At 44.8% G+C, this 15,109-nt stretch overlaps 1 protein-coding gene across 4 annotated transcripts in view; it reads left to right on the plus strand.

Annotated features, from left to right (window-relative positions):
* Positions 1–15,109, plus strand: part of LOC138758133 (zinc finger protein 850-like) — an 86,102-nt gene that overhangs the window by 25,325 nt on the left and 45,668 nt on the right. For 2 of the 4 annotated variants that reach the window (XR_011354164.1, XM_069926629.1), the window contains exons 3-5: positions 5,276–5,394; positions 10,853–10,929; positions 12,353–12,591. The exons of 1 other annotated variant lie outside the window; for it this stretch is intronic. The gene's annotated coding sequence lies outside the window, so the exon portion shown is untranslated. The remainder of the gene's footprint in view (positions 1–5,275; positions 5,395–10,852; positions 10,930–12,352; positions 12,592–15,109) is intronic. One more of the 4 variants, XR_011354165.1, reaches the window with a different exon arrangement.

The following is a 15,109-nucleotide window of genomic DNA, read 5'->3' on the forward strand; positions in this document are numbered from 1 at the left end:
TCTCAGTCAATATTTAGAAAATTGAAATCTCCTGCAATCACAACTTTGTTTCCTGCAGCTGTCTGCGATCTCTCTCTCTACAGATTTTCCCCTCCAATTCTCACCTGACTATTGGGCATTCTATAATATGACTCCATGGGTGTAGTCATAGCTTTCTCATTCCTCGACTCCACCCATAGACCCTCCGTAGACGAGCCCTCTGGTCTGTTCTTTCTGAGCATAGCTTTGATATTTTTCCTGATGAGCAATGCAACTCATCCCCCTTATATCCACCCAACCGCGCCCCCCCCCCCCCAACCATTCTATCGTGTCTAAAGCAACGGAAGGCCAGAACATTGAGCTGCCTGTTGCATTGAAATAGATGCACCTGAGAACATTTTACCATGTGCAACCTGTTGATTTCAATCAATGCATGCAATTTTCACGTCATCTAATCCTTCCTTCTCTCCTCTATCTGCTCTGGCACTCTGGTTCCCAAAAAACCCACTGGAGTCACTCAAACAAACCTTCCCACAAGGATATCTATCCCCCTCCAGTTCAGATGCAAACCATTCTGTCAGAACAGATCTCACCTTCCCTGGAAGAGAGTCCAATGATCCAGAAACCTGAAGCCCTACTTCTTGGGCCATATCTTTAGCCATGTGTTAAGCTGCATTATCCTCCTATTTCTAACCTCACTAGCATGTGGCAGGGGTAACAGTCCTGAAATTGCAATCCTGGAGGTCCTTTCCTTCACTCCTAACACCCTGAACTCTCCTTCTAGGACCTTCTCATCTTCCTACCCACATCATTTATCCTTGAGTGGATCATGATATCTGGCTGCAGAACTTATCTTTTCCCCCAATTATGGAATCCTCTATCACTACAGCTCTCCTCTTCCTTCCCTTAGCCACAGGACCAGAGTCCTAATCGCCGTGGCTTGTCCCTGGTAGTTAACCCCCCCCCCCCAACCCCACAACTGTATCCAAAATGGTTTTCTTGTTATTGAGGGGAATGGCCCCAGCACTGTCTAACTGTTCCCTTTCCTTCTTCTGACTATCACTCATCTAACCTCCTGCCTCCTTGGTGTCCTTGTATTTCCTGTTTATTGCTCCCTCTGCCTCCCAAATAATGCAGAGTTCATCCAACTCCACTCCAGTTCCTTAAATCAGCTGGTCAGGAGCTGGATGCATTTTAGGAAGCAGAAGATAAGCACATGCTACAGGTACATGGAAGATCATGTCCGATCTTTTCAGCGTAAGTCGGAATAGGGAGTGGACATGGCAGCGACAGCAGTGGAATGCTTCAATTGAATGATATGGGAAATCTGGGGCAACAGTGTCCCTGATGACCATCTGTAAGGGGTGCATCCATCCGCAGCTCCTGACAGTGTGTTAGGAAACTGGACTTGGATGTACTCTAGATCATTCAGGAAGCAAAGTAGGTGATAGATAGAAACCATGAGGAGACCGAGCCAAGAGGCAGGTAACTGGGTTACTGTTAGGAGAGGGAAGGGGACTAGGCAGTCAGTGCAGTGCCCCATTGTGGCCGGTCTCCTCAACAATAAATATACTACTTTGGATACTGTTGGTGGGGCGCAGGGGGTGTGATCTACCAGGGACAAGTCGGAATGATCAGGTCTCTAGCACAATCTGGTCCTTCAGCTTGGAAGGGAGGGGGGATAAAAGGAGAGCTGTAGTGATGGGGGATTCGATAGTCAGGGGAATAGATTAGAGGTTCTGTGAACAAGATTGAGACTCCCAGCTGATATATTGCCTCCCAGGGGCCAGGATCATGGACATTCCAGATCGAGATCACAGCAGTGTCAAGCAAGAAGTCGAGCAGCCAGATGTCAATATTGATAGGAGTAAGGATGAGGTCCTGAAGAGGGAATATAGAGTGTTAGGAAGTTTAAAACAGGACCTCATTGGTGGTCTTCTCTGGATTGGATATGAATCTGTGGCATATAAATGTGCGGCTGGGGTTGGTGCAGGGAGCATGGGTTCTGATTTGTGAATCATTAGGATCACTTCTGGAGAAGGTATTACCTGTACAAAATGGACCAGTTACACCTGAACCAGAGGGTGTCCAATATCTGGGCAGGCAGTTTTGCAGGTGGTGTTGGGGAGGGTTTAAAATGATGGGAGCCAGAATGTGAGGGCACAGACTAGAACAGATGTTGAAAAGGTTGATGCAATATGTTGTGCGTTTGTGAGGAAGGACTGGCTGTGGGAGAAGCATGAAAAAGTCATGTGGAGGGGTTGAAGGTTTATTTCAATGCAAGGAGTATTAGGAATAAATAAGATGGACCGAGATCATGGGTCAGAATGTGGAATTACGATGTGGTCATTACAGAGACTCTGCTGGCAGAACAGGATTTGCTGATGCAGGCACTGGGGGTTTAGATGTTTTAAGGGATAGAATGGGAGGTAAAAGAGGGGGAGGAGTGGCATTACTAATCAGGAATAGTATCATAGCTGCAGAAAGGGGCGATGCTTTGGAGGGATTGTCCACTGAGTCAGTGTGGGTGGAAGTCAGAAATAGAAAGGGTGTGATCACTGATATGGCCCCCAAATAGCCCTTGGGACACCGAGGAGCAGATAAGAAGGGAGATTTTGGAATGGTGCAGAACTAACCGAAATGTTTTTGTTGAGACTTCAATTTCCCAAATATTGACTAGAACCTCCTTACTGCAAGAGGGAGAGATGAGGTAGAATTTGTCAGGTGTGTCCAAGATGAATTCCTGACTGTATGTGGACTGGCTGACAAGAGGAGAGGCCATATTAGATTGAGTACTAAGTTATGATCCCCCGGTCAGTAGGGAACCATGTTGGTGAAAGTGACCACACCTCCCAGATGTTTAGCACAGCTCTGGACAAGGAAAGGAGCAGACAAAATGGTAAAATGTTTAATTGGGGAAGGGATAATTATGACGGGATTAGCAAGCTCTCGGGAGAGTAAATTGGAAACATGTTGTCGGGGGAAAAGCACAGAAAGAATGTTTTGGGATCACTTGCATAGGGTTCCAGGATAGGTTTGTCCCACTGAGACAGGGAAAAGATGGTAGGATAAGGGACTGGTTGACAAAACATATGTGGCAGCTAGTTAAGAGGAAGAATGAAACATACATAATTAGAAGCAAAAGACAGGAAGGGCTCATGAGAATTGTGTGTTAAGTAGGAAGGGCGAGCAAGCGAGAAAGGAGACACAAGAAAGCCTTGCCAAGTAGCCTGATGGAAAACCCTAAGGAATTCCATGCACATGTGAAGAATCGAAGGATGACTAGAGTGAAAGTAGTTGCTTAAGGATAAAGGAGACAATATACGATTGAAGGTGGAGGAGTTAGGGGATGTCCTAAATGAATACTATGCTTTAGTGTTCACCAGAGAGAGGAACCTTGGTCAAGGGGTGAGGCCAAAATAGAACAAGTGTACGTGCTAGAGCATTTTTAGGTTAAGAAAGAGGAAGTGCTGGATCTTCTGAAAAATGAGGATTGATAAGTCCCCAGGACTGCATGAGATGTACACCAGGTTACCACAGGAATCAAGGAAGAGATTACAGGGGCATTACAATTTTCATTGCCCTATCACCAGGCCTCAAGGGAGATGCCAGAGGATTGGAGAATGGCAAATGTGGTCCCCTTGTTTAACAAAGGTCAGAGGGAGAATCCTGGAAAAATAGACCAGTGGGTCTTCTGTCAGTGGTGGGCAAACTATTGGAGAGGATTTATAAGGTTGGGATTTATGAGCATTTAAAATACAGAGATAATTAGAGATAGCATTTTTTTGTGAATTGAATTTCTTGAGGTAACAAGAAATTAAAATGGCGGTAGATGTGATGAAATGGATTTCACTAAGACACTTGACAAAGTTCCCCATGGTAGACTCATTCAGAAAGTCATGAGGCATGGGATCCATGGCTGTATGGAATCAGAATTGGCTTTCCTGTAAAAAGCAGAAGGGTGGTAGTGGAGTGAATGTATTCTGCTGGGAGTTAAGTCACAAATGGAGTTCTGCAGGGATCTGCTCTTGAACCCCTGTTCTTTGTGATTTTTATTAATGACCTGGACAAAGAAGTAGAGGGATGGGTCAGTAAGTTTGCAGATAACACAAAGGTTGGAGGTGCTGTGGATAATGCACAAGGTTGTCGTAGGTTACAACAGAATAGAGAGTTGGGTGGAAAAGAGGCAGATGGAGTTCAATCTGGATATGTGTGAAGATGTGTGTGTTAATGGCATGATTCTTAACAGTGTGGAAGAACAGAGGGACCTTGGGGTCAAAATCCATACACAGGTACACGAGACAGTATGTTCCGAAATTTGGATTTTTCCAGATTTATAACATAACATAACAATTACAGCACGGAAACAGGCCATTAGGCCCTTCTAGTCCGCACCGAACCAAACACCCCTTTCTAGTCCCACCTCCCTGCACAATGCCCATAACCCTCCATCTTCTTCTCATCCATATACCTGTCCAACCTTTTCTTAAATAATACAATTGACTCCGCCGCCACTATTTCTCCCGGAAGATCATTCCACACAGCTACCACTCTCTGAGTAAAGAAGTTCCCCCTCATGTTACCTCTAAACCTCTGCCCCTTAATTCTTAACTCATGTCCTCTTGTTTTAATCTTTCCTCCTCTTAACGGAAATAGTCTATCCACATCCATTCTGTCTATCCCTTTCATAATCTTAAATACTTCTATCAAATCCCCTCTCAACCTTCTACGCTCCAAAGAATAAAGACCCAATCTGTCCAATCTCTCCCCATATTCCAGATGCTTAAACCCAGGCAACATTCTGGTAAACCTTCTCTGCACTCTCTCCACTCTGTTTATATCCTTCCTATAATTAGGCGACCAGAACTGCACACAGAACTCCAAATTAGGCCGCACCAACGTCTTATACAATCTCAACATCACCTCCCAACTCCTATATTCCATGCAATGATTGATAAAGGCCAGCTTCACCACCCTATTCACGTGAGTTTCTACCTTCAGGGAACGATGTACCGTTAGGAAAGCCAGATTTAAGCCCACCTGAATTGTGCTGCCGTATCCACATCCACCCCCTTCCAGTCACTCTGCCGTCTCTCTCTTCCCCCACACCCCCCCCCCCCCCCCCCCACCCACCGCCTGACTTGCGCTGCCGTCTCTCTCCCTCCTTGCCGGATTTTGGAGCTTTCTGGATTTTAAATGTCCAGATAAAGGATCGTGTACCTGTACAGTACAACTCTGATTATCTGATTGGATTCTCCAAAATACTCTATATATAAAAAAAAAATTTAAATTTCAGATAAATGAGGATATCAGAAACAAATCAGAAATCCTCATCTACGGAAATTTTTTTGGAGCTGAACTCAGCAGGGACTCGGAAGGGAGGTGTCAGTGATCGGTGGTGGCCAGCATTTTTTGGTGAGATTTAAACATTATTTTAATGCTTTAAAAGCATTCCCTTGTTTGTGTACAGTATTTTAAGCACTGCTGCAAGTGATTTGCTGTTGCTTTGGCTATTTTTTTTGAAAAAGACCAGTTCTCCGAAAAAAACTTTATACGACATAGGCCCAGTCCAGAACATTTTGGATAATCGGAGTTGTACTATATCTCCCACACAGGTTGATAGGATACCATATATTTTGGTGTATAAGGCCACGTCATAAAACCCACAAAAAATAGGGGTTGTCTGTATGCCAAATATACTTCTGAGACAAATTCAGCTCAAAATCCACTCCACGCTGATCCAGTGTACACGTTGATCCTGGATGCGCCCATTTGGGTTAGTCAACCTTGGAAGCACCTCCCCAATGCTGGAGCTGCCATTCCCTGACACCTCCCCACTGCTGGATGCCGCCATAACTCACCCAGATATTCTACAGTTGTAGAGCCCAAGGTCCCTGCTCCTACCCAGGAGCCAAATGTTGCCGCTCCTGCCACATAGTCCGAGGTCACCACTCCTGCTCAGGAGAATGATGTCACTGCTTCTTCTACGTGGCGGAAGCGGTGACCTTGTTCTCTGGAGCAGGAGTAGCAAACTCGTTCTCCCAGCAGGAGGTTCCCGCTTCTGCAGGAGGCTCCTGCCAGGAGAATGAGGTTGCCGCTCCTGCCAAGTAGGCTGAGGTTTTTTTACTTGTTTAATTTACAACTTTGTAACCTGGTGATTGGGGTTTTTTTTAAATTTTGGGTTGTTGCTGGGAGGCCCATACAGCTTAAAAATGGGGGTGACTTGTGTGCCAGATACACCATAAAACCATTAAAATTAGGCTAAAAACAGCAGTTTCAACCTATCTGCTGGTCGACATGTACACTAAATTATATGGTAGTTAAGAAGGTATATAGTATTCTGGGCTTCATTAGTTGGGGATTAAGTTTTGGAGTTGTGTTCGGTTCACCTCAGGAAGAATGTAGAAGGTGCAGAGGAAATTTACAACAATGCTTCCTTGTTTGGGAATTGTGTCGTATGAGGCAAGGTTAGCAGAGCTAAGGTTTTTCTCTTGGGAGCTAAAAAGGATGAGAAGTGACTTAATAGGGGTCTACAAGATTGAGGTATAGATCAGATAGACCAGCAGTACCTTCTCTCCCCAGGGCGGGTGTTGCAAACACCATAGGACATAAAATGATCACATAAAATGCAGGGAGAAAAGTTGAGGGAGGTCATCACAGTTAAGTTGTTTTACACAGAGTTGTGGGTGGCAGGGAGGCTGATACAATAGGACATTTAAAAGACTTTGAGCAAGCATACAGATGAAAGAAAAATAGAGGGTTATAAGGTACGGAAGGTTTGTTTGAGAGTTGGTTTATATAGGTCGGCAGAACATCGCAGGCTGAAGGGCCTGTACTATGCTGTAATGTTCTATGCTCTATGTCCTAAAGGTCCATGCCCTTGCAGTACCTTGGCGGGTGGGGGGGGGGGGCCGCGCCCCTGGGCAACATGGTTAGCATAGCAATTACAGCACCATCAACCCGGATTGGAATCATGTGCGGTTTCTGAGACATTTGTACGCTCATTCTGTGTTTGCATGGATTTTCTCCCAATAATTAAGTTTCCTCCCACCCTTTAAATGTACAGTTTGCAGGTAATTGGGTATATATGGGCCCATGATTTCTTGGGGCAGAATGGCCTGTTACCATTACTGTATGTATGTCTAAATTTAAATTGTGATTGTTATAAATGTCAGTGCAGTTACAGTTCCAAGTATTAGTGTCTGTGCAGTAGTCTTGAAAAGGTCTGTGTCCTTGGTGTACAGAGCTTGTTGTGCACCATGACAGTACAGTGACTGTTGAATGGTCTGTCTTTAAAGTACAGTGAATTTTTCAAAGGTCTGTTTTACAGTTTTGTTACTGTTGTAAAAGTCTGTGTCCTTTCAATGCAAATACTTTTGCAGAGCTGTGCCCTTGCAGTTGAACTGTTGTAGAAAAAATGTTGTAGAAATGTGTGCCCTTACGGTCGAGCTGTTGTAGAAATGTTCTGCCGATTTTTCTGGGTCAGAGTTACAATACAATACTGGGATTGTCCATCTCTGGGCCATCAGTGTTGTGTTTGGTTCAGTCTCTGCCCGTGTACCAGAGAGTTGGGAGTTGGACCAGTCTGTGTCCTCACTGACCGGGATTGTGCTCTTAACACCTCCGTGTGCTGGGAATGCAATGCCAATGCATTTACTGTGTGCTTCTGAGCACAGGGTCGATCTCAGACAGAAGGCCATTTGATCCATCAGGTCTGTGGCAGATCCTTGTTTGGCCATCCAGCAGTTCCAGCACCACAGCTCTGCAGGTTATTTCCTCTGAAGGACCTAGGAAGATTACAAAATATAAAAGCAGAAGTATGCCAATTGACCTATCATGTCTACTTGTCATTTTATCATGAGCTGATCCATCTTCCCACTCACCGGACCTTTCCCCAAAACCCTTGATGCTCTGACTAATCAAATACCTGTCAATCTCTGCCATAAATGCACCCAACGAACTCAGTTCCACAAACTCATGACCCTGCAGCTAAAGAAATTTCTCTGCATCTGTTTTAAATTGACACCCTTTTATCCTGAAGTTGTGCCCTCTTGTCCAAGACTCCCCTACATGGTAAACAATCTTGCTATATCTACTCTCTCCAGGCCTTTCAGCATTTGAAATGTCTATCAGGTTCCCTCTCACCCTTCTGTACTCTGACGAGTACAGTCCAAGAGCCGACAAACATTCCTCATATGCTAAACCTTTCATTCTTGGTATCATTCTAGTAGGTACACAGGCTCTATTTTGTTAAACAACCTCTTGTGTGGCACCTTGTCGAAGCATTTGAAAGTCCAAATATTTCCAGAGAGAACCCAACTCTGTAGAAATTTTTTTTAAACCCTCCCCTCTGATCCTTTGCCTCAGGTTGTTACCTGACCACCGATGGGAACTGACTGCCTCTGTGAGCCAGTCAGGAACTTGTCCACGTGCATCAAATCTCCTCTCCAGTTCCTGTGTTTGAGGTGAAGAGGTCCCAGCTTCTCTGGTCTGATGTTGGAGCTGAAATCCCTCATCCCTGGAACCATTCGCAGGAATGCTCTCTTCCCCTCCCTCAGCAGCCTCGGATCCATCTGAGTTGGTGCCACATTGAATTACATCCCTCCCATCAACTCCCCTACCCACCATCTCCATTGTCTCCCCTTCTACTGTCACTTTGGCAGTATCCTCTTCCTTGGGCAAGTCTTTTCTGCATAAGGCATTGGTGATGTCAAATGTGGATTATTGTATGCAGTTTTTGTCACCCAACTCCAGAAAAGGTATCAGTTAAATTCACGGAGGAGTACCAAGAAGATTACAAGGATGTTTTCAGGACTTGAGGAAGTGAGTAACAGGGAAAGGTTAAATTGGTTAGGACGAGAATTGGAATTTCAGAGGAGTGGAGATTTGATAGAGGTGTACAAAATTATAAGGGGTACACAGAGAGCTCAACAGGCAAGCCAGATAAGAGGTGAGGAATAGTCAGAGTTCAAGTCAGAAAGGGCCACCCTTTTCAAGGAACAAAGAGTTTTCAGCGGGTAGGCACAGGTAAGGGCAGGTTTTCGATATTATATGTTTTCTTTCGCTAGTTATAAACTGTGGAAATGCCAGCCAAGGCAGGGGAATGCTCCTCTTGCAAAATGTGGGTCATCAGGGAAGCCAGCGGTATCCCTGAACTTCATTTGTGAGAAGTACATCCAGCTGCAGCTCCTGTCAAGCCAAGTTAAAGAATTGAAGATGGAGTTGGATGAACTCCAGATCATTTGGGAGATAAAGGAGGTGGTAGGCAGGAATTACAGGGACACCATTACACCTTGGGAAGAGGAGGGTAGATGAGTGATAGGTGAAGGAAAGGGAGCAGGCAGTGCAGGGCACCCATGTGGCTGACACCCTTAATAACAAGTAGACCCTTTTTGATACTGTTGTGGGGGATGACCTACCAGGATCTCTGGAGTCTGGTCCTGTGGCTAAGAAGGGAAGGGAAGAGGTGAGCTGTGGTGATAGGGGATTCCATCATTAGGGGAACAGATGAGAAGTTCTGTGAAAGTGATCGAGTATCCCTGATGGTATGCAGCCTCCCTGATGCCAGGGTCCAAGATAGCTCAAATCAAGTTCACGGCATTCTCAGGAGGGAAGGTGAGCAGCCAGATGTTGTGGTCCATGTAGGGACTGTTACGAGCCCAGAGGACTCCAAAACCCATCAGCAATAGAAATTCATCAAGACAATGGTTACTTAAACAAAAGTTGCTTTTAATTTTTTTTAAACATAAAAACAAGATCAAACTTTAACTTAACCTAACTAAACCCCCTCTAATTCTAAGCGCACATGTATGTAATGTGTATATGTTCAGTAAAGTTCTTTGTTTCACAGTCCAATCATTCACTTCTCATTTCTCCAAATTCACCAATATCAGGCAATTCTCATACTGTGCACAGAATTCAATATTTAAGAATCTCCACCAGGCTCTGGTGTTTAAAGTTAAATGGTTACTGCTCAGGAAAGTTCTTGTTGGTTTCAGAAAGATATTTGTTGTTCATTGGACACACACAAACTGATTTCCTCCAATCAGTCACTTCAGTGTCTTGCCAAAGAAACTTGCTTTATCATGAGTTTTCCAAACGATAACCACAGAGTTCCTCTTGTTTCCCTTATTTCAGGAGAAACACTCTAGCCAGCCATTTCCTCTTGTAAGGACTACAAGGGTTTTGAACAGGCTGAACTCAGAACTCACAACCTCTTCAAAATGGGGTCTTTCAACAAGCCTGCCAGCTTGCCATTTTGCAGCCTCAACTGCAACTGTAGATCTCTCTCTCTCTCTCCCTCTCCCATATTAATATAACCTGTAACAGGACCAATAACTTGGGGAGGAAAGGTGAGGAGGTCTTGCAAGGAGAGTTCAGGGAGATGGGCAATAGGTTGAAGAAAAAGACCCAGGGTATTAATCTCAGGATTGCTTCCCGTTCCATGTTGTGGAGAGGTTAGAAGTAGGAGTTTATTTATCTATATACCACATTTAAAACAACTTGTGTTAACCAAAGTGCTGTAAAAAAAATTTTAAAAATCACGAGGCAGCTATTTAACGAACAGAATAAAAAGAATACAAGAGGTTAGAATACAAGGTAACAATCAGGTACATGAGGAGGACTCAAAACATGAGTGAATAAAAGTAGATCTTCAATCTAGATATAAAATAGTTGATGGGACTAATTTGATAAAAGGAGGAATGTTGTTCCAAACTGGGGGCTGCAATAGTGAAGGTGGGATCTCCTCTGAGTTTACAATTTGAGCATGGAACAACCAAGCTCCCCAAGTAGAGCAGATCTAGCTGCATGGGTAATGAATTGGATATTGATCCTGCTGTGACCATTGGTTTATTTTTCTGTTACTCGGCAGACAGAGTCCGGGAAGGCGGACAGGTGAATTGTAGCTGTTTGGTTTCTGCAGACCTTGACAGATCCAAACCATGGAAGGTAATGGCTACAGTGGGAACTGACACAAAGCACAAATAAGAACTATATAATAAAGCATAAAACACTGGAACATTCAGGCAGCGTCTAAGGCAGTGGTTTTCAACCTTTTTCTTTTCACTAACATACCACTTCAAGTAATAGTTTACTAATTCCTTACATGGGATGCCATAGTTGCTCTGTGTTTAGTAAGGGATTAGTTCAAGTAGTTTGAGTGGGGAAAAAAGGACTCTGATTCCATATGTTGATAATTCTTTTCACTGCAGCCCCTTGAGCTATTGACTTTCTCCAGCAGATTTCATTTTGTTTCAGATTCTAGAATTTGCCATCTCTTGAACTCGAACCCTAATGTCTCCAGCATTTCAGGTCTGGTCCTTTTTGATTAATGGCAGAATTAAAATACAAACTCTTTCCTGCTTTTGTTCTGATTCTGTTTCCAGCATCTGCAGGATTTTACTTTCCAAAAATAAGAAGTCTAATTTAATTCTGAAAAAAATACACTCAAGATTCATTCAAATAACTGAATTAACTGTGCAAACAAGCTTTTCTTCTGCATTTCTCTCTATTTGGATAGCTCATCGCAACTTCTGTCCTAGGTGAGCTACACAGCTTTTCCACAAGCCAGATTACAGAAGGCCCTCATCCCGTGAAAATTTCCCAATTCATTTTTAAAATATCCAAAGACACATCACCCCTATTGGAGGCACAGTTAGCTGAGCAGCTAGCGTAGTGGTATTATAGTGCCAACAACAAAGGAACAAATCAACATTGTCTGTACGGAGTTTATACGTTCTCCCTGTGTCTGTCTGGGTATTCCTACCTTTCAAAAATGTACAGGGTTTGTAGGTTAAAAATTTTTTTAGACCTACAGCATGGTAACAAGCTCTTTCGGGCCATGAGCTTGTTCTGCTCAATTGACCTACAATCCCTGGTACGTTTTGAATGGTGGGAAGAAATCGGAGTCCCTAAGGAAAACCCACACAGACACGTAGAGAATGTACAAACTCCTTGCAGGTAACAGGTTTCGAGCCCAGTCCTGATTGCTAGCACTGTAACAGCGTTGTGGAGCCTCCCTAGTTTCTTCACCAAAATGAATCCAATACAGTCTTCACAATGTAGTCCCTCCAGACTCTTTGGTATTGTCTGATCTTAACAAACTCCATGACCAGTTCTTTCCCATTACTGTTCACATCAGTGTATAATAGGGGAAAACTGTTGATCAAGAATACATTCTCAATAACCAATGTACAAGCCTCTCTTCGAAGGGAGTTCGTGAGAATCCCTCTTACTGCTTTCCCCCCCCCCCCCCCGCCTGTAATCCTCTGCTCTCAATCAGCATCTACAGACTTTCCTGTTTAACTCCAATCAGCTGCTCCAATGCGAAGTCTCTGAGGAATGCCCACCTTGAAAAATTTTTCCTTTACAGATGATACGAAGATGGGAGATGTGTTGAGGAAGTCTGCAGAAGCGCTTAGATGGGTTGGAAGATTGGGCAAGGAAATGGCAGATGGAGAAAAGTGTATGATTATGCACTTGGGTGGAAGGAATAAAGGCGTAGACAGAGAAATTAGAGCGCAGAGGGACTTGGGAGTTCTCGTACAGACTCCCTAGAGACAGCGCGAGATTTGAACCCTCGTCTCGACTGCTGTCAGGAGCCAGCTAGGGGTAAGTGCTTCTTAAAAAAAAAAAGTTAAGGGTTAAACATTAAAGTGATTGATGGGAGGAGTAATTAAGATAAAGATGTTAGTGACAAATATCCCTGTATTGTCTATCTTTTATCCCCTTGATCTTCCCCTTCTTTATCTTCCTCCACCTCACTTTTCAACTCCAGGCTGCCCAGCCATGTGACCTTCCCGCCGTTTCTCTCTGTTACTAGAGAGCACCAGGCCCGATGCATCGAACGCCCTAGGACCAGACTTCTTCACACCTGGCCCACAGGGTCTTCTGTCACCACTAACGTCGCTGGCATCTAGGTGCTGGCCGGATTCCCCCGACCTCGGGCCTCTGCTCATGCCGCGCCCAACTGTGCTCTTGCCACCTCGGTCACGGGCCTTTCCTGATGGTGTCCTGGATCAATTTCTCCCGGGCTGTTGTTGTTCGCCTCTTCCAAGGAGCTTCTCTTCCCAATGGGGGCCCCTTCGTTTGGGTGCCAGTGTTGATGTTTTTGGCATTTGGACGGGCCTGGTGTTGGTCTCCTCTCTAAGGTGAATTTTTCTCTATTTTCCTTGATTTTTTTTCCCCCTTATTCTCTTTTTCTCTATTTTATTTAAACTTTCCTGTCTATACCCTAACGGTTTCTATGGGGTTCTATCTGTTTAATCCTTTATGATACTTGCTATGGGTAACTCTAGGAGGGCCATGTCTTAAACCTGCCAATTAACTTTGGAGTAGGTAACGGAGGCAGTGGTAAGGGCAGTCCAGTGCTCCGACTGTAGGGTATGGGAAGTCAGGGCCAGCATCACTATCCCTGCAAAAGGTGCATCCAGCTGCAGCTCCTGACAAACCGAGTTCAGGAACTGGAGCTGGATGAACTTCAGATCTTCAGGGAAGCAGAGGCAGTTATAGACAGGAGTTTCAGGGAAGCAGTCACTCCTAAAAGTCAGGAGACAGGAAACTGAGTGACTGTCAGGAGAGGGAAAAGGAAGAGGCAGAAAGAGCAGAGGACCACTGTGGCCACTCCCATCAGTAATAGGTAAACAGTTTTTGATACTCTTAGTTGACAACCTACCAGGGACAAAGGAAGGTGGTTATATCTCCAGCACAGAGGTTGGCCCCCTGGCTCAGAAGGGAAGGGGGAGAAGAGTGGAGCTGTGGTAATTGACTCATTGGTTAGGAGAGCAGATAGGAGGTTCTGTGAATGAGATTGAGACTCCCAGGTGGAATGCTGCCTCCCTGGTATCTCTGATTGAGTTCATAGCATTCTGAAGTGTTGGGGGGGGGGGTGCAGGCAACCAGGCAGATGTCATAGAGCATGTTGGGACCAATGATTCAGATAGGAGTAGGGATGAGGTCCTGAAGAGGGAATATAGGGAGTTGGGAAAGAAGTTGAAAAGCAGGACCTCAAGGGTGGTAATCTCAGGATGGCTGTCTGTGCCATGTGCCAGAGGGTAGAAACAGGAAATTGTGGCAGTTGAATGTGTGGCTGAAGACTTGGTGCAAGAGGCAGTGGTTCAGATTTGTGGATCATTGGGATCTCTTCTGGGGAAGGTCTAAGTTGTACGAAAAGGATGGCTGCACCTGAATTGGAGAGGGACCAATATCGTAATGGGAGGGTATAAACTAATTTGGCGGGGGGTGGGGGGGGGTGGGTGGGAATCAATATGAGGGCAGAGATTAGGGTAGAAGGTCAAAAGCATGATACTATGTGCTCTGAATCTGGGAGGAAGGGCAGGCAGGGGGAAAAACATAAAGGTGGCCAGTTAGAGGGTTTGAAATGTGTCTCTTTCAAGGCTAGTAGTATTAGGAATAAAGGGGATGAATGTAGAGCTTGGATCAGTACGTGGAACTACGATGTTGTAGCCATTACTAAAACTTGGCTGGAGGAAGGGCAGGACTGACTGATGCAAGTACTGGGATGTAGGTGTTTTAAAAAGAATAGGATGGGAAGTAGAAAAGTCGGGGGTGGTGGTGATAAGTAGCATTACTGGTCAGGGATAATATCACGGCTATAGAAAAGGGGGCCGCTGCAGAGGGAGTGTCTATTGAGTAGGTATGGGTGGAAGTCAGAAATAGAAAGGGATCTATCACTGCTGGGAGTAATCTATAGGCCCCCAAATAGCCCTTGGGACACCGAGGAGAAGATAAGCAGGCAGATTTTGGAATGGTGCGGGAAATACAGGGTTGTAGTTATGCATGATTTCAACTTCCCCCAACATTAACTGGCATCTACTGACCTCGAGGGATCGATGAGGCTGAATTTGTCAGCTGTGTACAAAAAGCATTCCTGACATTGTATGTGTACCAGCTGGCTGGAGGGGAGGCCATCCTGGATCTGGTTCTGGGGAATGAACCTGGTCAGGTGATGGACCTCTCAGTGGGAAAGCATTTTGGTGAGAGTGACCACAACTCCCTTAGCTTCAACATAGCTATGGAAAAGGTTAAACACAGTCAAAATAGGAAAGTTCATAACTAGGGAAGGGCTCATTATGAAGGCATAAGGCAGAAACTAGCCAGAACAAATGTG

The sequence above is a fragment of the Narcine bancroftii genome, chromosome 3, assembly GCF_036971445.1.
Source record: "Narcine bancroftii isolate sNarBan1 chromosome 3, sNarBan1.hap1, whole genome shotgun sequence".
In the NCBI taxonomy this organism is placed as follows: domain Eukaryota; kingdom Metazoa; phylum Chordata; class Chondrichthyes; order Torpediniformes; family Narcinidae; genus Narcine; species Narcine bancroftii.